Source organism: Myxine glutinosa, chromosome 11 (assembly GCF_964187855.1).
Source record: "Myxine glutinosa chromosome 11, kmMyxGlut1.1, whole genome shotgun sequence".
Classification (NCBI taxonomy): domain Eukaryota; kingdom Metazoa; phylum Chordata; class Myxini; order Myxiniformes; family Myxinidae; genus Myxine; species Myxine glutinosa.
In genome coordinates this window covers 21,615,591-21,639,612 of record NC_136271.1, presented here as the reverse complement: position 1 = coordinate 21,639,612, position 24,022 = coordinate 21,615,591, and the positions used below count along the sequence as shown (strand labels likewise).

Genomic DNA, 24,022 nt, shown 5'->3' with positions numbered 1-24,022 from the left:
CAAGTCAAGAAAAAAAAACATTCCATATTAAATGCCAAGTCTGTATATATAACTTATCGTTTATATCTTATCACTTATATACTTATGACCATAAGGGAGACAATCAATTCCATTTTTTTAAATAAACCTCTTATCATCAAAAGCCCCCAATGCTTTCTTATTTATCTCTTCTGAATATAATTGATGTTTATAACTTCTTATTCCATTAATCTTTCTAAACTCTTCTTTCTTTGTTGTTAAACATGTATAATAATTATTTAAAATTATAGTTTGTTTTATTACACTCTTTTTGATACCCTTCAATTTCTTATCGTTAAACTTTTTATCAATCTCTCCAATGTATTTATAAGCATAAGCCTTGGACCTCAATCACACAAATTCACTCATAACACGTCCTCCTAATTCATCCTTGAACTTTCCAATCACCTTTTTATTATCTTTTGAGAACAAATAACTTTTATCACTATAATTACTAGTGTCATAAGTATTAATGTCCTTTTTCATGTCTGAATAAACATCATCAGTATTAATTTTCAAAATAAAACTATCTGTATCCATATACAACAATGACACATTATCCTTATACTTTGGTTTTAGATTATTATAAAAGTAATCATACATCAAGGACTTTGATAAATCAAGTATTGAGGTACCAATGTAAATAGGTTTGTCCATCTCAACGCTTTCTTTCATCAAATGTACCGCACAAAAGTTTTCTGTAAAAACTTCTACTCTCGAGAAGCTTGGTCTGTTGATCAATTTTGATGCTTGTACCCATGATGTTGATATACGAATGTTTTGCCTCTTTCTGACATTTTCCATCGTTTTTCCAAATACAGAGTTAATCATCAACTTATAAAAGTTCTTCTCAAAGTTATTTGTAGCATTTGTTCTCATTTTGGTGTTGTAGTCGATGTACTTTTTTAACCAATGACTCCGATTGAACTTGAGAATCCTATGTATCTTTTCAACACGGAGACCCTTTGAAAGACATTGTCTCAAATTTCTTTGATGGATCACATAATTTTTCTTATCATAAAGTGTAGTAAGAAGTTTCTCTGTTGAGGGACCCTTTACATTAAATGATTGTTGATAATCACTTAACCACTCCTTCTTTGGACTTTCCTTTTCACAAGCAAATGGGAGATCTTTGTGTAGGTTATGGAGTTCCTCTGGATATTTCAAATCAACCTCAAAATAATAACCAACATCTGATTCGTCTAATTCTTTTTGTGTTGATATACAGAGATTTTGTAGAACTTTCTTATGATATTTCTCTTTAATCCATTTCAAACCACCATAAGGAAGTGCTTGAGACATTGCCCACCCATACAAGCTATTCGCATCATAATACATCAAGTAGGAGCTCTCTACCGATGGATCATAATTTGGAATGTACTTGTTATTTGCTAACATATCTCTTTGAACAGACTTGTGAAATTCCTCCTCTCTTTGCCTTCTCAATCATCAAGAGCATATCAACATCGGTCATCAAATCCAATTTTTGTTTTGTCATTTTCAACATGGCACTCCAAGCCAATCCAGGAGCAGTGTAATAGTGAGCAGGATCCAATCCATATCCAGAATGACACATTGTTCTGAAAGCCTCAAACACATCAGCCAACAAAAGCACATCGGTTTTTAGATACAAATCGTGATACTCACCAAGATTCTTGATGTTATATTTTTCCCAAACATTTTGTGCGTGTACATAATTTTTATCTTTTAAATGTTTGTCATTTAATTTGTTGTATAAATTTTCTTTTGATGGAAGTTGTGTTTCGTTAAACTTCTCAAACGAATCCATATAATCATAGGGATAAATTCCCTTTTTTGTAAGCAAATCATTATCAGGAAAATATTCGGTAAGACATGGAAACTCTGATATTTTTAACCAATTCCTTCAGTGAACTAGCCATGAATTTAAATGTATCAAGAAATCTAATATTGGTTATATCATAAGTATTTTTATTTTTCTCAAAGTTAAATCCTGTTTTTATAAAGATTGTTTTTGTGAATGAAATGTATTTCTGATCCGTGTTTGGAATGGCACTTATAGACCCAGATGTCTTTGAAAGTTGATTTATAAATAGATGAGTATCATAATTAGCATTGTTATGAAGAAAGACAGGAATGAAAGAGGGGAGTTTATAATTAATATTACAACTTTGATGAGCCGGACCTCTATATTTACCAGTGAGATGGCAATGATCTCTAACCTTTGGACCTTCACCAATTTCCTCCTCACAAATATGACAGACATTGTTTTTTAAAAATTCCCTTTTCTCTTTACTCGTCAAGGACATTGGTTTATTGGTTTCTCTCATTATCTTTCTTAATCGAACACAGTCTTTTTCTAGTCGTTTCACAAACTCCTCTGGGGTTTGAGCCTCTATACACCTCTAATTTGTTATATTCATCACCAACGGATGATTTGACATAATAACAAAAACCACAAGGAGTATGTTTTTGATATTTATTTGTGTATGATTCTTTTGGATCTGGAGAAGCAGTGTCAATTTTTTCTAGGATACTTTCAAAATCAGCATATATAACAAATGGATGTTTGATCGTTTTATTTTTATCTTTGAATGAGATATTTGAGCCTTTTTTAGGCATATTGATTACCGTTGATTTATGTTCACCGCAATACTCTGAGTGTTTATCCAATCTTTCTTGTGAATGGAAAAAGTTAAGACAACGCATACAAACAAATATTTTATTTGTCCTTTTACATACTTGTGGTCTTATTAACTTCGCAATATCTTTGATGTAAGCATAATGTGAATTTTCATCCGATTTAAAATACAAAAGATTAATATGAGTTTGTTTACAATTGTCAGAAAGCTTTAAAACCTGAATGTTGTTTGTTTCTGTTAGACCATAAACATTAACTGATAAATTATTTAACTTTTCGAATTTAGGAATATCATTTAAAGCTATAGGAAACTTTAGATCTTTTGTATTTAATGTATTCTCATATTTTTCATAATGAGATACTCTTTCTACATGATTAGTTTGTGGGTGCAGATGCGCCAAGATAGACCAGAGAAAACATTTATTGTCTTTATTTTTGATATTGATAACTGCTTTTCTATTTTTGATAACATTGGGTAAATTAATGTAAGAAGAAGCTTTTAGTGGATCTGATTTAAGAATATGAATATCAATATATAGTATGTATGTATGTACCCTTTAGAGGCCATTTTTTCCCCGCAAAGCGGGGGTTGGCCTTTTTCGGGGACCGTGGTTGTTGTTGTTTTTCGGTCCCCTTTTTGAAGCAATGTTTTATGGCCGGATGCCCTTCCTGCCGCCAACCCTTTTTGTCGCCTTTTACGACGAGCAGGGAATTGGTAATCAATATATCAATATATAGTATCTCATCTATATTCCAACCACTTCCAGTAATAGTATGTTCAAGTTTTTGTTCTTGTGCAATCAGTTGACCATAGACTCCTGATGTTTTAAAATCTTGATATGAAGATAAAAAGTGTGCCTTAGTTCTCATGTAAGCCTCATCAGTGTAATAATCACCAGTGATTGGATCTGCTTTTGAGATTTTCATTTTAATACCCATATAGAACTTGATTGGATTCAATTCTAGAAGAGTCTTTTTAATAAGATCTCGGACAGAGGGTTTGATGATATCCACAGCCTCAACAATTGAGCTGGGGCCAGGAGGATGAAAGTCAAATATGCGTGTTCTGATATGTCCTTTGTAAGCTCCATCAGTGATCCTAATAGTAAACAATTTTAACAATTTTAACGAGTGTAAGTTTTAAGATGAGCTTTAAACCCCTTCTTGAGGATGGTTGTTTTACAGACCTTACAATGTTTTGTTTTAGGTGGAAGAGGGGAAAGTTTGTTAAGAATGTTGCGTGTATGTTTTGCGGTGAGGGTATGTCGTTTGTAATATTTTACTTCCTTCTCGCAAGTATCACAATACACCATATTTATAGGGTGAGAAAGTGTAGTGTTTTATATATATCACTATACTTAAACTAAAACACTTTTTTCACTCAGAATCATCTGAGTCATAAAATCTTTATAATGTCTCATATTTAATTGTAGGATACATAACCCATTTATATACAGTTGACCCCCTCATTCTACAGCCCCTCTAATAGCATCAAGAATCCTGAAAGTATTTCTCCCACTCTTTCATACACCCTACAAACACCTTTTCATCTTCACTTCCCTCCAGTCCTCTTATCCCATCTCCATCTAGAATATTTACAAACAAAACCCTGGGATCACTATTCTTCTTTTGAGCTTCTATAAAATGATATACTTCTCCAAGAGACCTTGTTTGAAATCCACCTCTTCCACATATCATTTTCAAATTATAATAAATCGTTATTCCGTCGATTATTTGTAAACCATCAAAGTTCTCCGTCCACTCATAATCCCTTCCATAACCAAAGAAACCAGTTTTTATATTTAACCTTATATATGTTTTAAGAACCTTTTGTTTCATTATCATCTCCAACTGTTTAATCTGATACTTTTCACACTCATTATGTTTCCCATTAATATACCAATCCTGACTCATTCGCCACTCTTTTGTTTGTTCTGAATTATGTATCATTTTAATAGCGTGAGAAAACATAGTGTTTTATATATGAAACTATACTTCAACTAAAACACCTTTTTAATCACTAAAATCATTATCATCAATATCATCACTAAATTTAACAATAAAATTATCATCAATAAAGCTACCATCACAAAATTTAGCAATAAGATCATCAATACTATCACTATCACTATCACTCATTGAAACATCTAAGTCATCAATAAAACTACTCTCATAACTATCATTTGAACACACTGAAACACTATCATCCGAGTTCAATGAAATACTATCATCTGAGTTCAATGAAATAAAATCCTCACTGCTGTAATGACTCATATTTAATTAGTAGAAAAAACCTTACCATCGATACCAATATACTTTCTTTTATTAACGGATTCAATCACTACATTTTTAATATCGAAAGTTATCTTAAAATAATCTCTAATTATCATAGAACGAAATGACATTTCACCAGAAATATTAACATCATTCATTTTACTTAGATCTACACCCTTTGGGTTATTAAAGAAAATACAAATGTCTCCTCTAGAATTATTAATGGTCTTATCATTCATTTTCAAAGTATCATGATCGATCACTTTTTCAAGCTTTGAATAAATTGCCAGGAGTAGAGGAGAAACTTTTGTTAGATTTACTTTAATGGATGTCTTTCCAGGTATAGTTAGAGCTCTTCCTTTAAATGAAATAGAGGGACTCGTGTTATTTTCCATAACTGGTTTTACCCAAAAAATTTCCATATTTATCTTTGTTCAATTTAACATCTTTGACATATTTTTCTATATCTTCCACCGAAGTAGAGATTGATTGAAATTTGTCTTTTGTGTTTTGAAACATTGTATTTATTAACTAAAAAAAACTTACGTTTAGTTTAAGTAAAAATTTACTATATAAATATGATAGAAGGATATTTAGAATTTCCAGACTCTCCATATGATAAATTAGAGAATTGTCTGGCTTGTGATAGAGTGAGGCTTAATGATGAGGATTCATATAAACAATGTTTATTCTGTGATTATCTTCTAATTAATGATAATAAGAAATATAAAAAAATATATAACTTTTAAATTAGAACCAAAAATGAAATACTTTACAGGATTAATAAGAGAGATGAATGTTAAGTATTATGGTGATAATACACCATTTCTTACAAGGGAAGAGACTATTTGTATTGGGGAAATGTATAAGGGTTTATTGTTATTTATGATTCAAAATAATTTTAATGGAAATGTTAATGCAAGATACTTTATAAATAAAATAATGGATTATCTTGAAATTAAACCTGAACTCAGGATAAAATATGGAGTTTCTAAAAAAGCTCAAAAAAAGTTAGATAACTTGTTTTTCAAATATATAAATGAATGATTTTTTACCCGTTTGGGAAAATAAGATAAAATTTAATAACCATAAAAATCTTCCAAATTCATTGAGATGTCTAATAGTTGGTTCAAGCGGATGTGGAAAAACCTGTTTACTTTTAAAGATGCTCCTTAGTCCTAATTTTTTAGATTATGATAATTTAATAATTTTTACAAAGTCAAGTTTTCAACCTGAGTATCAACTACTCTCACAGGGTTTTAATGCAGGTCTTAAAAAGGAAGACATTATCGGTTTATTTAAACTTCAAAACAAACTAAATGATTATAATATTGAAGATATAATACAATTATTTTGTGATACACAGAAATCAAAACCGAAACCAAAACCCATAACTTGTATTCTCAGTGATAATACGGATGATATACCTTCACCTCAAGATTTAGATAAATCAAAAAAGAACCTCGTCATCTTTGATGATTGTGTTAATGAGAGAAACCAAACTGTAATGGACAGCTACTATACAAGAGGGAGACATTCTTCTTGTAATTGTATTTATCTTAGTCAGTCATATTTTCAACTCCCTCGACGCTCAATAAGAAACAATGCTAACACTTTTATTTTATTTAAGTTAAATTCAACAGATGTAAATAATTTTTGGAGAGATAATTGCTCGACGTTATGTAGTAAAAAAGAATTTGAAAATTATATGAAACACACGATTGGAAAATATAAATATATTGTTGTGAAACAAGATGAGATATTAAAGGATGTATTTTTATTTTAAACATAATTACATATATAAATGACAACAATTATTATTAACCTTGTGGGTAAATCTGCTTCTGGAAAGAACTTTCATAAATCTAAACTCTTGAATAGTAAAAATGAAAAGATTGTAAGTTTTTTTTTTTAAACATCCCGTGATTCGTATTGTATCTACAACAACTAGAACCATGCGACCTGGAGAAGTAGAAGGTGAAGATTATTACTACATTTCAATGGAGGAACATATGCGATTGAGGAACGAAGGTCAAATATTTGAGGAGGTCTCTCTTGGTTCTACAAAATATTCACATTGAAAGAGTGAGTTAAATAAACTAAAATCTAACGGTCTTGGGATTTTAGAAACGAATCCTGAAGGAATGAGACAAATTATTAAACATTTGTGTGGTGATGGAGTTAAGATTTTATCATTCGGTTTTGATATCGATGAGGAGACTCAACGCAAACGTATGAAAAGCAGAGATACAAGTATTAGTGAAGAAGAAATTACAACTCGTATTAATACTAATAAAGAATTTAATGAAATATTTAAAGAAAAGGATTTATTTCAATACATCTACTTTAACGATAAAGAAAAGGAAAATTTTCCCATTGACCTTTACAATTCAGTAAATGATATTTTTCAATAAATAAATACAGAAAATGAATACCGAAGAAAGAACAAGAAAGTTTAAAGAACATCAAGAGTTGGTTTCAAAAGTTGTAAAGCAACAGGAAGAGATAAAGAAGAAAAGGAAACAGAAACTGACGGGTGAAGAAGCCTTTGAAAGAAAACAAGAGAAATTTTTTAAACCACTTTTAAAAACTCAACACTCACCCACAGTTCCCACGATAGAATATACTCCGAAAAAACTTCAAATGCTCAAAGATTTTAGTCAAATGACAGAGCAAGAACTTGGAGAATTAGAATATGATGATGGATTATTTCGTCAACTTGAGGATGTAAATCAACCCTCTAATTATGTTGTGGAAGCTCTTCAAAACAATGAATATTCGGAGGGTTCAAAAACCAGAGCAGGTCTCATTCCAACAGAAGAACCAGCACAGTTTTATCTTGTGAAAGAAAAGGTATTGATATTTAATGATAAATTGGTGTTCTTAAGTTCTGACCAACCAAATGTTGAATTAACTCCAAGATTAATGTTTCTTCTAACAAACTCCGGATTCAGTGGTTCAAAATATTTTGAGGAACCACTTGACATGGAAAGAGAGAAAGATAGGGTATATATTGATTTACTAAACTCACTTGATTATGGAGTTTCTGTTGCTGGTAAAAGAAAGAAGAATGAGAAGGAGAAACATATTATTGATGCTTTAAGTAAGCTTGGTTCAGGTGTTAGTTTTCTTCCAAATGACCCATCACAATTAGTTAATAGACTATTATTGTTGTTAGGTAGTAAGAAGGCTGGAAACAACAATTGTTTTAATGAAGCCTCAGCCATTTTAGATCAGTTGATGAATATGAAAATAATTAATAAATGTCAATACAAAGATATTTTATTAGATATTAAATAAGATGAGAAGCACAATTCTTAGTTTTAATTTCACAACGAGTGATTACACAGCTTCATTCCCTTACCCACTACAACTTGACCCCCTTGCCTCATATGAGGCATCTTTATTGTCAATGGAGACGTATAATACCTTGTTTAATATCACAGAGAAAAACAACAAGTTTAGTTATAATCCAGGAAGTGGATATAAAACTATAACCATTTCACCCGGAGCTTACGAGATTTCTCAAATATCTTCTGAGGTCTCTCGCCTTATGAAAGAGGAAGGTGATGAACCAAAAAATATGGTAATAGATATTCAAAAACACACTTCAAAATCAACTATTAAACTTAAAAATAATTATAAAGTTGATTTCACCATTGAAAATTCATTCAGAGAGCTATTGGGTTTCTCTTCAAAAAAGATTGAAACTAACGGGACGATTTACAGTGATAATGTCATTCAAATATCCTCCGGTATAAATTCAGTATTAATTCATTGCGATTTGATTGATGGTGCTTATAACGATGGAATAAGAACAAATACAATATTTTCATTCAGTGCATACTCAACCCCGATTGGTTATAAATTTAATATGGAACCAAAAAATCTTGTCTATTTCACTGTGTCAGGAAAAACCATATACAGAGTAAATTTTAGGATAACCGACCAAGATAATCGAATTATTTCTTTCAATGATGAAATTATATCCATCAGAATTCACCTACGTGAACTTTTTCAATAAATAAATAATGGTTATTGTGAGGAAACATGAGTTGGGAAAATATAAAATAATTACAGGGGATGGGATGTTCCTTTCACCATACTATAAGGGTGAAGGTATGTTTCTTGGTAGAGGATACTATAAACCAAAGAGACAACGGGGTGTGGGACATCAATTTAGAAATAAAGGAGATGGGATAATTGATACTCTAATGGGTATTGGTTCAACCATTCTTAAACATAAAGACCTAATTGGTTCAACTGTTTCTGTCGTGGGAAATGTAGCGGGTGCTATAAAGAGTATAAAAGATGCTCAAAAGGAGTCTCATAAATTACAAGCAATCAAAGAAATTTAAAAAGGTAAAACTCAACTATCTTCACAAGAACGGCAAAAAATCATTAAAATACTCGGGTCTGGGTTTCAACGATTTTAATGCTATATAAATACAAGTATGGAAGCGATTGATAGTATCTATGATTTGGATGATACGATTATCATTTCAAACTCCACTAAAAAGGAAGACTATTTTAAGGTAAATGCTATAACAGGAACAGACTGGAATTCAAACGGAACAAAAAGTTTTGAAATAAATAATCAACAAACTTACTTGAATATAGCTGATAGTTTCTTGTTGTGTAAATTTAAATTCACTAAGGCTGCGAATAATACTAATGCTACACTCGTAAATGATTTCTTCTGGAAAATGTTTGATAGTGTTCGCCTGTATATTGGAACACAAGAGGTTGAAGCGGTTGATTATGTCTCTGCTACATCTGAAATGATGAAATTTACACTATATTCGTTTAGTGATAGAATGGGTAAGGGAGCTGTTGAAGGTTTTATTCCTGATATGTCAACGGGTACAAACACAGACCCTGGTTATAGTCAAAGGAAGGCAATGTATAATGATGACACAAAACCAGAGAATAGCTTTACCGTAGCAGTACCTCTGAAAGGTATATTTGGATTTTGTGATTATGATAAAGTTTTGTATGGTCTTAAAATTAGATTTCAACTACAAAGGAATGATAATGTAAATAGGTTGCTTTTTGGGGCTGAAAATGCTTTTGGTGAAAATAATAAATTTGTTATCAATGATTTGTGTTGGTATATTAGTAAATATACTCCTAATCTTAAAACGGAAGAGATGTTGAATAGAAGACTTAACTCAAAGACCCCACTAAATGTATCATACCTTAAAAGAAGATGTCAACACGTTAAACTGGAACACACTACCTACACTTGGAATTTAGGTGTTCTTCAAGGAAAGCCCCGATACCTCTGGCTCATTTTTAAGAAACCAGATGGAGAGGAGGGTACTGATAAGAATAATGCACTGAGTGATAATGCTAAGGTGAAACAACTTCGGGTTTCTCTTGATGGTACATTTTATCCACGAGATAGATTGGAAATTGATTGGGGAAAAAAAGATTATGGGGAAGCCTACAAGTCTTACCAAAAGGTGTGTGAAAGTAATGGTAATAATGATCCTATTTTGGATATGGTTGCATTTAAAAAACTTTATACAATCTATACAATTGACCTGAGTTCTCAAAAAGAAACTATAAAGTCTAATAGAGTGGATACTTCTCTATACATTGAAAGAGGAGAGAATGAAGAAGTTAACGCGTATTGTTTACTTTTGGAAGAAACAGAATTACAGATTAATACAGATAATGGTGTTATGATTAATATCACATAGGTTTTTTCTCATAAATAAATGGTAGGGGTATATGTTAATCAAATCAATCTTAATAAATTAACATCTTGTATTCAAAATCAAAAACCTTGTATTATTAATGTTAATACAATTCAAAGAAAAGGAGCAGTAAGAATTGATGTTTTGTTGACAAGAGAGCAGGTCCAAACACTAAATGATGTTGGATCACTTAAAATTTAAATGACAAAACCTATGTTGAAAAAATATTCAATAGACGAGTCAAGAGGAGGATTTCTCCCGTTTCTAATTCCTTTATTTGCTGGTTTAAGTGCGGCGGGAGCATTGACTGGTGGTATTTCAGCAGCGGTAAAAACTTCTAACGAAAGCAAGGCACAACTAAAAGCTCAAAAAGAATTGGAAAGACATAACAAGGAGTTGGAGAAACAAATTAGTGGAAGTGGTGTAATTGTGGATTTTACTCACCTACTGCCTGATAAAGCTAGATTGTTGGTTGGAGAAATGCTTTCCTCTATCGCTCAAGCGGGTGTTAAACTAACTAAAAGGGGTAATGGGTTATATATTTCTCATAAATAAATGAATACATGGTTTAAACAATTTGGAAAGAATACAACATCAAATGTAGAACTTACTAAATATTGTAAAAAACTAAAAATTGATAATGTGGTAATCTGTATGAGAGATGAATTAATACATATAAATAAGAATACAAAGAATATTATTATGAATTTAGACACACAGAATGGTTCTCATTGGGTTTGTATTCATAATAGTCAGGATAAATATTATTTTGATAGTTATGGTATGCCACCACCTGTTGAAGTAATACAATTCTTACAGAATGGTGTTTATCAAACATTTCAAGTTCAACAAATTAATTCTAAATGTTGTGGACAATTATGTTTTTATGTATTATTTCAACTCAACAATAATGAAAATTTTTATGATATCGTTTTTAATCTAATATAAATGACTTATGTTGGAAAAGATGGTTCTATCTTTGGAGAATCCTCTCAGGATATTGATTTATCAAATTATTATACAAAGGCACAGACCGAACGACAAAAATATAGTATAAGTAAAAATATGAATATGAAGAATACTTATAAATTAATCAATTATCCGGGTCCTACTAACGTGAATGACTTGGTGAGATTAAGTGATTTAACGCAATATATATCTTTAAATAAAACAGCACGTTTTTTTTTTTTTTTTTTTTTTTTTTTTTTGTATACAAGTTCGAGGCTCGTGAAAGAGCGAACATTAATCACACAGAAAGACAAACCGACACATAAAACATATAACATAGGGAGCGGTAGACAAGATGGGGAGAGAGGGGGAAGGACACAAACACAACATTTGAGAGCAGGGACCGAGAGACATGGAGACATCGAGAGATCTGAGAGAGGGCGAGGGCTTTGGGGGGGGGGGGGGCGTGGGAAGGGGGCAGTGGGAGAGGTATAAAACATATGGACCCTGCCAGGACTTACAGGAAAGAAGTTGGAATTTCAAACAAGGTGGATCTGGGGTGAATTAGCGGGGGTAGAAAAGATCAAGGTTTTGGATGGGGGAAGATAAGAGATGGTGGTGAACAGCTGTTTTAAAGACCTGGAGGGAGGAGTGGGATTGAAGGGAGTGAGGTAGTTTGTTCCAGAGGCGGGAGAAAAGAGGAATGAAAGAGTGAAGGTGAGCGGAGAGCCGAGATTTCGGCAGATTAACCATCAGAGGGTTGCTGGCAGATCTTGTGCGACCTGTAGGAATATTTGGGGGACAGAGCACAGAGAGAGCTGGGGGTGCAAGGCCGGAGAGGAGTCGGTAGAAGACAGAAAGACCACCTACCTGCCTGCGGTGAGTGAGTGAAAGGCCCTCAGAGATAGCTTCATCGCGGGAGATTCCAATAATTCTGAAAGCTTTGGTTTCAACAGCGTGAAGCCGAGCTAGGTGTGAGGCAGGAGCACCGGCCCATAGGGGAGAACAGTATTCCATTGAGCTGCGGATGAAAGCCTTGTATGTGGTGAGGAGCTCAGGTGTGCCGAGGAAGGACTTCGCACGACGGAGGATGCCCAGTCGGCGACTGGCTTTGGAGGCCAGCTTGGAAATGTGGTTTTCCCAAGAAAGATCATGGCAGATAGTGAGACCCAAAATCTTGAGCGACAGAACTTCTTGGAGAGGATTGTTGAGAAAGTAGATGGGAGGGTTGTCCAGTCGATCTTTTCGGAGAGACATAGTAAGAGTGTGAGATTTGTCAGGATTGAAAGACATGTTCCACTTGTTTGACCAGTCTGTGATTTTGTCCAGGTCTTCAGAGAGTGAGGAGGCAGCAGACTGCCGATCTGAGGGAAGAGGAATGGAGCGGCAGAGAGTGGAGTCATCAGCAAAGAGATAGAGAGGATTTTCGAGAGAGTCAGAGAGATCATTGATGAAGACCAGAAAAAGCACGGGGCCCAGAACACTGCCTTGGGGAACTCCAGCCTGAACAGGAAGAGGAGATGAGAGAAACCCATTCAGGGCCACATGTTGACGACGACTAGAGAGGAAGTCCGCCAGCCATGCGTGGAGATTTCCATGGATACCAAAGGAGGAGAGTTTGGTGAGCAGAGCGGGGTGCCAGACCGTGTCGAAGGCACGTGATATGTCGAGGGAGACAGCTCTAATTTCCTGTTTGGCATTGAGGACCTCCATCCATTGTTGAGACAGCAGAAGCAGCATGTCCAGAGTAGAGTGACCTGGTCTGAAACCAAATTGATGATCAGAGATCAAGCCATTGGAGAAGAGGAAAGATTTCATATCAGAAGCAATGATGGATTCCATGACTTTGCTGATAATTGGGAGAAGGCTGATTGGTCTGTAGTTGCTAGGATCTGTTTTTGCACCTTTTTTGTGCAAAGCGGTGATGTTGGCTGATTTCCAAGCAGATGGCAGTTGACCTTGAGCAAAAGAGAGGGTGAAGAGAACAGAGAGAGGGTGAGATAGAGCAGCAGAGCAGGATTTTAGGACCCGTGGGCTGATGCCGTCGGGTCCAGTTGCAGAATCAGAGTCGAGGGTTGACAGAAACTTTTCCACCTTGTCAGGAGGAAAGGACACGGAGTCCAGGAGCAGCAGGGTACGACTGGGTATGGTGGGTACAGAGAGGGATGGGTTTGGGACACAAGATTTAGAGGCAAACACAGAGTTGAGGCATTCAGCTTTTTCACGTGCGGAGTCAGCTGTGTAGCCGTTTGAGGTAAGGGAGGGGATGGAGGGGGAACAAACACCAGAAACGGATTTGACCAGACGCCACCAGGATTTGGAAGAGGGAGACAGATAAGAGAGTTCGGTCTTGAGAACGGAGAGATATTCTTTCCTGGCTCTCCTGAGGGTGGACACACACTTGTTTCGGGCTTTGTGAAAGGAAATGAGATTTCCTTCCGTTGGATTTGCTTTCCAGGAGACGAAGGCAAGTTGTTTCTGGGCAACAGCCTCACCACAAGATTCCGTGTACCATGGACGGGAGGAAGGGTATGACAACTGAAGACGAGATGGGATAAATCTGTGCATGAGAGAGAGCAATTTACTTTGGAAGAATTCCCAGGATGAGTTGATGTCAGAGGTGGTAGAGATGGGAGACCAGTCCAGATGATTGATGGCTGCTTGAAGACCGTGCCAGTTGGCCTGAGTGAAATGCCAGACTCGTCGACGCTGAGCAGGCTCCCTGAGGATGGTCAGAGAGATGTCCACTTTAACAAGGACATGATCAGATGATCCGATCGGAGCAGAAGAAGAGCAGCAGACATTTTCAGGGAAGTTAGTCATAACCAAGTCCAGAAGAGAAGATGTTCCGTTGACTGAGATCCGGGTCGGGAAATTGACAGATTGTGTCAGTCCCAGTGAGTCGCAGAAGTCCTTTGCTGAGGAGCCATGGCTGGTGAGAGAGGTACCCACACCCAGCCAACTGGCATGATGACAGTTGAAATCACCACATATGAGGAAGAGAGAGTTGGGATGAGTAGATAGAAGTTGGTCCATATCATCAGACAGCGAGATGTAGATGGAGTCATCACTGTTTGGTGGACGGTACAACACACATATGAACAAGAGGTGGGAGCGAAGGGGAAGCCGTAGCCAGAGGTATTCCTGGGGGTGAGGTGGAGAGAGTGCAGTGCAGGGCGAGTGAGGAAGAGAGTTTTTGATAAAGATAGCAACCCCGCCTCCAGGACGAGGCTCAGGTCTATCATACCGGAGGAGGGAGTAGCCCGGGAGAGATACTATGGAATCAGAGACATCATAAAGGAGGAAAGTTTCTGTTAAGCAGATCACGTCTGGTTTGACAGAAGCAAGCTGTATGGAGAGATCAGTTAAGTTTGAACGAAGGCCCCGGATGTTTGAGGTCCATACCGTTAATGAAGAGGAAGGGGGAGCATCAGATACAGAACAGGGGGGAGGAGGGGTAGGGTAAGATGTGGAAGAGGTGGAAGAGGTAGGGAGAGCTGTTGAAGGTGTGTCAGAGATTTCAGAATAGCTCGGAGAAAGGGAAGGATGGGGCGGACAAAAGGTTTGATGGTGATTGGGTGAGCCACAATGAGGTGTTATTTGAGGAGGGGGAAGAGCGAGGCAGAAGGTTGGGGGAGATGGAGGTGAGAGTTTGAAGGGGGAAGAAGCGGGGAGGATGCTTTGAGGAGGGGGAGTGAGAGGGGGGAAATTGAGAAGCAATGAGGGTGGGGAGATTTGAAGGGGAGGGGTGAGGGGGGAGTTTGGGAGGGAAGGGACAAGGGGAGGGATTTGAAAGGGATGGGATATGGGGGAGATTTGGAGGGGAGGGGTGAGGCAGGAGTCTAGGAGGGGAGGGGCGAGGGGGCGTCTTGGCGGGGAGGGGTGAGGGGGTAGTTTAGGAGGGAGGGGGCAAGGGGGGAGATTTGAAAGGGATGGGTGATGGGGAAGATTTGGAGGGGAGGGGTGATGGGGAAGATTTGGAGGGGAGGGGTTATGGGGAAGATTTGGAGGGGAGGGGTGAGATTGGATTTTTGAAAGTGTACGATTTATGGGAAACGAACATTTATTGCAAAATGAGTTTCTTGTGACCTTCGAGTTAAAAATACGTTTAAGGACGCTGGATGGAGGATGGAGTGCAGGAGAGTTTAGGGAATGTAGAAAAAAGGCACTATAGGAGATGGATTTTTTTTTTGGGATGAATTGATTTGGTGAGCAAGTCGAAAGCAGCCTTTTAAAGAAGAAGAAGAAAAAGGTGTTATAAAATATGACGGAATACATAACTTGAGGGGAAAGTGTAAACATTGAAGGTTAATGAGTGAAAACTATCTGGGGAAATGGAAATGGGGGAGAAACACGTGGTCGAAGAACGAACGCACGAATAAGAATGAATAAACGAATGAGAACAGAGAAAGAAATGTTTTTTTTTTTTTTTTTTTTTTTTTTGAGTTGAGATTTACACAAGGAAGTAGGCTATGGGTGAAAAGACTGGGAATACAGAGAACGAAAGTTATTGGATCACAAACGACGGACCACTGAGAGAAAAACAAAGCCTCAAGGTTGTACAGTGCACACTGTACAAGGCCTTGCTCGCGACACGGCAAACAGACGATCAATTTATGAAAGATAAACACCGAGAAACAACCAAAGTTGCACACAATAACTTCACACACCGAAATATAAATACAGTTTCGACAAAATACAATTGTGAACAGACTTAACTTCGAAAAACGTGGAGACCGTGTGGAGCTTCGAAAATCCCTGCCGCCGTCTCCAAGATCTCGCGAGATCTCCAGCGAGTTTTGTCGCGATCTCGCGAGTTTTGTTAAACAAGTAAAATTTACAACCACAACACCTGGTTATACTGACCATACACCTTTCCTCATTCAATTTAATTCTGATTACAATTGAATTTTATAAAGAAGGACATATAGTTAATATGAGAATTAATAAATGGGGGTATGATATGCCTGATTTAGGGTATAATTGGTTTTTTTCAATAAACTTAGAAGACCTACATGGTTTTAATCAGTCTCGTAAAGAAGAATATTATCCGCTTGGTGAGGTTAAGGAGTTATGTGGAAGTACAATTAGTAAACAACAAATACGTGATTTTAAGAATAAAAAAAAATATGATAGTATAGCGATGGTTAGCTTGACAAAGAAGGAAGGTAATGAGATAAGGATAGAAAGTCGAGGAATACAAACCGATTTGGTAGTGGGAAGATGGGGTGGAATTGCCTGTCATAATATTAATCTCACATATATTTATAATACATAAATGGCAGGAAGAAGACTACAAGAGAATTATAATTTTTGTATTCAAGGATACCTACAAGAAAAGGGTGCTCAGTTTTATATACCATATGAATTGGAACATACACATGGTCAATTTGTTATTAAAAACTGGCCTTATACTGATATTGCTAAACCTACAAATAGAGACTTGATTAAAATATTAAATAAAAATCAACTTCTCAAAGTTATGAAATATAAAAAACTCTTTTAGAAATCATCAACAAATCTTATTGGTACCCTATTATGAGAAAAATAATTACAGATACAAGAATATCTCAAAATCCAGATGAATATATGTATAATATTCTTTGGGGTCCAAACTCAAGGGTAGCGAGGGATGAGGAAGGAGTTGAAGAGAGGGAAGAAAGAGAGAGGGAGGAAAAAATAAAAAAGATGGAAATCAGTGAGATTCGTAAAAGATTGAATGTATTACAACAAATAAATCAATCTCAACTCACCGAAGAGGAAATTAAAGAAATAAAAAGTCTAATGGAAATATTGGTTTTAAAAACGGAAGAGGAGGAGGAGGAGAAGGAGGAGAAGGAGGAAAGAGAGAGGGAGGAAAAATATTAAAAGATGGATATCAGAGAGATTCAAAAAAGAGTGGATGTATTACAGCAAATAAATCAATCTCAACGCACCGAAGAGGAAAATAAAGAATTAATGACTCTTTTAAGGATAATGGTTTCAAAAATAGCGGCGGGAGCATTGACTGGTGGTATTTCAGGGAGTAGATCTAAACGAGAAAGTGGTGAAGAAGAAGAAGAAGAAGGAAAAGATTATGTGGTTAATGATGTTGGTGTTATTGATTTTAGTTAGTTTTTATTTGTAAATAAATGGAGGAGAAAGTGAAGGCATTCCTAAGGATTCCTTATGTTTTAAAAATTAAGATAGAAATGTATATGTTGAAAACCAAAAAGGTTTTGACACTATGTAGGGCTTTTTCTCATAAATAAATATGAGTTATTGCCTCAAATATAAAAAGAAAACTAAATCTCAAAGTGTATTGTATGTTAAAGCTAAAAATAACAGAGTTTATCAAAAAGGAATATGTCAAGTGTGTGGGCTCTAAAAAGTGTCAATTCATCTCTCCTAAAAGTGGAGGAGACATACAAAAGTTTCTGTCAGGAAGTAAATTTACAACAACTGGAATTCCTGGGGAACTACATCTACCTGGATATTCTTTCTGTGGTCCAGGAACAAACCTGGATAAAAGATTAAATGAGGCTGACAATCCTAAACCTTGGTCTAAACCTAAAAATAGGGTAGATGAAGTGTGTATGAAGCATGATATTGCTTATGGGGATACCACTACATTGGATGAAAAACATGAAGCAGACAGAGAAATGTTGTATAATTTATAGGCTCCGGGCCAGGTATGGTCCATCTGCACCCCCCCCACAACTCTCCGACCCTGGGTTTTTCTGAACCATTGGGGTGTCCTGGGGTGGAAATCAACTGGTAACAGTAAATAAACTTGGACTCACTACCCATTTGGTACCTATATTGGATGGTACCCTCAAAACAGCATATTTTTAAATCCGCGTTGCGCCATATTCGACACACGTGTTCTTTTGGTATTTGTGCCTGCTAATATTAACTCAGAATAAAAAGTTATATACCAAAAGAAAGCTGTTCATCTACTGATCATCATAGAATATTGACACATTACTTATAATGGTACCTTAATGGTCATAACTAGTGCTGAATAGCAGTACCCCACTTTAACGAAACATAATTCGGTATCGACCGTACTATTTCATCTTACACACATAATATGAACACATTACACCTGATATGCTTACATATATATTTTATTGGCTTTCTCCTGTATATCAGCTTTAATTTGATACCAGATACATCCCCATAGCTTCAATTCTCTTTTTTATACAGCGTGTCAAAGATACTACCTGTTTCGCGGGAACCATGAATCATATAATCTCGGTAACAGTCTTTGTCTATATTCAAAAGAACTGCCTATTACACTTATAAATGTCATTCATATAATCGAATATCATAATCATACTGCCATCTTATTAACATATTAAACAAGAAAAACTTGTTTATTAATCACAGTAGTTTTTAATATCATCATATTAATATTCATACACTGGGTCAAACACCTTCCACAGAACAGTAACAATGTAATGCTCGAATATTTACTGTAAAAGTAAAAATATTTCTTATTTGAAACTAAATTTTAACATCCCATTGAAAAAATTTTTAGTATCGAATATTTTGATGATAAACCAAACATTATTGCTCAACAACAGATATCATAATAATATTAACAGTCAGTTTTATCCCTACAATTACATATGTATGTCGTACACTCAGTTAACCACATTATATCATATAATACAAGTATCCACTCTCAAAAGAACACAAACAAACAATTGCATTTTGTTAATTATCAACAAAAGTCAAACACTGCATGAGTGCAGTCAAGTTGGCTTGCTTGCACGAATGGCATATGTCCATCATGATCAGTCATCGTCACTGTCACTTTCATCGGTATCACTGTATAAAACACGATCCATATCATCAGGTGTTTCATCACCTGATTCATCATCACTCTCATCGTCGTCTGACATGACCTGAGCTATATCAGCCAGCTCACGCGGAAGCATGTCTCCATCATACCAGAGAGGATCCAGGCAGCCTTTCTCCTCTTCCCAGCCATGGCCTGGACTTGCTTTGGGAATCCTTGGTCGAGGAACGTGAGCTCTCTTCCAAATTCCCACTTGGTGGTTGACCCTTCGGATGTGCTGTGTGAGGCTCCTCATACATGGTGGAATATTGGCCATGTCTACATTGCCTGAGGGTAGGTGACGATTCTCCTTGGCACATAGCTCATTTATTCTCAGGAGTCGCAGATCATCAACGTGTGATACCTTTCCTCTTCCATACATGGCACATGTGAAGCTGTCTAGTTGATTGTTCAGCTCTTCTGGCACATCCCACGTATCTCCAAGCTTGTTGAGAATAGGGATGTATTGCGGCAGACGAAGCAGCGTTTTAACAGGTTTGATTTTTCCAATCCCTCGGAAAGCGCTAGTGCTGTCACAACCGCTGTAGGCGTGAAGTGCCATAAGAGCAGTACTCTTCTCTTGGCCGAAGTCTGCTGCGAGTTTACTGACGTTTATTAGCCTCTGCTTGTTTCCTGTGCCTGTGTCAAACAGTATCTTTATGTCGTTTATCGATGCGGCGTAGTGCAGTAAGATGAAGAATACATCCGAGTCTGGGCTCTTCACTCGAACAAACTCATATTTCTGGCTCCTGGCGTAGTTTACGTATAATATCACGCGCGAGTCTGTTTCTTCTTGAGACGATTCCAGCTGAGGCAACTCTTTGGCATTTGTTGTCTGACCATCTGTGGATGTGAGTTGGTATGCCTTCCCTTCACATATCAAGATCACTTTTCGACCATGGCACCGAGAAGCATACTGGTCACTGTTCCAGAGCCTGAGTAGCAGTCGGATGAACTGGATTTTATTCTCGTCGTTCGAGAGAAACATTTTCCAATCTTGCGGTTTCTTTGTAGCTTCTCCTTTTAGAATCAACTTTTCTCCACAGCCGCGACGTCGCCTCTCCATCGACTTCACTGATCCAGGTAGGTATTGATCTGTGCTGAACACCACATCTCCTGTCTTACTGATGATGTCAAAGACCTTGGAACAGATCTGGCTGAAGTTGTTAGGAATGTCTTTTAGATAGTAGAAGGTGGCATTTCCGTCATACACTGTCAGGGTGACCCTTGCCTGTGGTACAGTGATGTCAGTACAGTCCTTGGTCAGGAGCTGGAATGCCTTTGCCTTGTCTGTCTTTGCTAGGTACCCATCTCCGGTCGCCAAGCTGTATGGTACTGGAGTTAATGGGTATGACATCAGTTCCTTTAGGTCAAGTTGTAGCCCTTGATTTTGCGATTTCAGCAAAAGCCGAAATGCAACGTTTCCCTGGTGCTTGAACTGGGTGACTTTGTTCTTTGATGTCTTGGTCTTGGAACTTTTGTTCATGTTGTTCAGAGTTTTGAGATTGAGTCGTTTTACTGGTTCAAAAAAATCTTCGCCAGTTTTCAGTCGGACCTCAACAAATTTATCATGAGCTTGTTGACCGATGGCTTCAGCCTTCAGAACATCTGCAGCAACATCATCAGAGGCTGCACCGCCTGACGATAGAATCAACAGCTGGTCCTTTGTGTCTACCGTGAATGGATTCAGGAAACTGCATACCGCATCCATGGTCTTCTTCACCAACCTCTCTCCTTTTCTCACCTCTCTGGGACGTACATCACGATGCTTAGTGTCCTGTCCGCTGTCTGTCATGTGAGCCATACCAAGACATGCATCAACGTAGAGAGACCTTTCGTGAAGGGTGCGGACCCACCTCTGATATGCCTGGTAATTGGTGAGTAGTCCAGATATACCCGCACCAGCACCACCATGAGACTTTGCATGTCTCATGAAGGTTTCCTCCATTGTCTTGTCAACAGCACAGCGATTCCCAGGAATAAAGGAGCGAGCAACACTGATTGCTCCTCGTCGAATGAGGGTCAAAGCTCCCGGGTGCGAGCTATCTACGTTGGCTAAGAAGATGGAGAAATACGACAAATACCTGGCGTAGTTTTGGCCACCGAAGCTGAAGAAGAGGGGAGTCATACCGTTGATGGACGCAACATACAAGACAAAGTTGTTAGTCTTTACAGCTTCAAGGAGTGAGAGGACTAGACGTACATGGTCCATGTACGACACCCAGAGCTCAGCAGTTTTCCCCAATCGTCCCTTTGCTACACTCTGTCGAAATGTATCATAGTTATCTATGACCTTCATACTTAACTATGTAAAAAAAGGTGTTTAACTTAACTAATTGACTCGTTCTGTCGCTGTAAGAGACACTTAAATAACATAATTGTACAATCTGATGATCTCAATTTACGCAGGATACAAACATGGAAGGATCTGCATGCCATTTTCGTCAAAATTCCTGCAATAAACTACAGTGATACATCAATACAACAATATATTAAGTAACACATATTAACAATACATAGATTTTGTCATGTGTCCAACATATATGTACATGATATACGTGGCAGCATTTGTAAATTGACAAATGCAGCATCGCCTACAATATCACCCCATACCGGTAGTATCTTTGACACGCTGTATAAAAAAGAGAATTGAAGCTATGGGGATGTATCTGGTATCAAATTAAAGCTGATATACAGGAGAAAGCCAATAAAATATATATGTAAGCATATCAGGTGTAATGTGTTCATATTATGTGTGTAAGATGAAATAGTACGGTCGATACCGAATTATGTTACGTTAAAGTGGGGTACTGCTATTCAGCACTAGTTATGACCATTAAGGTACCATTATAAGTAATGTGTCAATATTCTATGATGATCAGTAGATGAACAGCTTTCTTTTGGTATATAACTTTTTATTCTGAGTTAATATTAGCAGGCACAAATACCAAAAGAACACGTGTGTCGAATATGGCGCAACGCGGATTTAAAAATATGCTGTTTTGAGGGTACCATCCAATATAGGTACCAAATGGGTAGTGAGTCCAAGTTTATTTACTGTTACCAGTTGATTTCCACCCCAGGACACCCCAATGGTTCAGAAAAACCCAGGGTCGGAGAGTTGTGGGGGGGGTGCAGATGGACCATACCTGGCCCGGAGCCTATTATCTTTGATACGAAATCCTACGTTGAGAGAGAAAATTGATAGGTTTATTGTAAAAAAAATGATAAGTGCTAAATTGAAACTTGGTCTTGGTTATTCCGCAAAAAACTATTAAACTCCAATGATGTCATCAAGACTGAGGAGCTTTTGGCTAATGAATTACATAAACCTATAATCACAAAGTTTAAAAGAAGGAAAGTTTATTCTAAATACACCGACCACATATGGTCCGCTGATTTAATCGAACTAAATAATGATAAGGGATATCGGTATGCTTTAACCGTTATTGATTTGAGGAGTAGATTTGCCTGGGTTGTTCTTTTAAAAAATAAAAGGGGTGAGACTTTAATGTTAGCCTTTAAGTTAATATTTGATAGGGATAAAAGAAAACCAAAGAAACTGTGGACCGATGAGGGAACAGAGTTCTATAACAAAATATTTATGAAATTTCTTAAGGGGAAGGGTATTAAATTATACAGCACCTTTAATGAAGGAAAGGCAGTTGTTGTTGAGCGTTTTAATCATACTTTGAAAGAGAAATTATTTAAAAATTCACACAACTCGGTTCTCAACGATGGGTGTATTTTATTCAGGATATTGTAGATAATTATAATAATACAGTTCATTCGTCCACAAAATCAAAACCATTGGAAATTTACAAAATTAGAATATGAGAAGGAGATTAATTTGAGAAAACCCAAGTACAAAGTTGGTGATATTGTAAGAATATACAAATGGAAAAGCCATTTTGAGAAAGGTTATACAAAAAAATGGACTAATGAATTATTTAAAATTGTTGATGTAATGGATACAGTCCCTTGGACTTACAAATTATATGATATGAATGGGGAAGAAATCTTGGGTTCATTTTACTCAAAAGAATTACAAAAAACACAAGTAAACAGATAATAACAACAAAGAAAGAAGAGTTTAGAAAGATTAATGGAATAAGAAGTTATAAACATCAATTATATTCAGAAGAGATAAATAAGAAAGCATTGGGGGCTTTTGATGATGAGATTTATTTTTAAAAATGGAATTGATAGTCTCCCTTATGGTCATAAGTATATAAGTGATAAGATATAAACGATAAGTTATATATATAATGGGTTAGGGATTTTAAGGGGCTACCGCCGCCTTTTTTCCCTATCAACCAGACGAAAGAGTGAAGGTTTAAAAATGGTGTAGATAAGAACATTAGCTGTAGGATCATAGGTTCATAAGGCCAGAAGGATCATAGGTCCATAAGGGTAAATATTTGTTTATGAGTGGTCTAATGAAGGAGGATTGAGGATAGGTGTTAATGGGGATTAGAGGGTGGTCTAGGATCGTTGATACTTGGTTCATAAGGTCAGAAGGATTATAGGTTCATCATATAGAAGAATCATTGTTTGAGTGGTCTAATGAAGGAGGATTAAGGATAGGTGTTAATGGGGATTTGGGGTGGAGATATAGAGGCGTTTGATTTGAGG

General features: G+C 36.5%; 1 protein-coding gene across 6 annotated transcripts in view; it reads right to left on the bottom strand.

Annotated features, from left to right (window-relative positions):
- Nucleotides 1–24,022, bottom strand: part of LOC137436479 (uncharacterized) — a 175,056-nt gene that overhangs the window by 86,031 nt on the left and 65,003 nt on the right. The window lies entirely within an intron of this gene.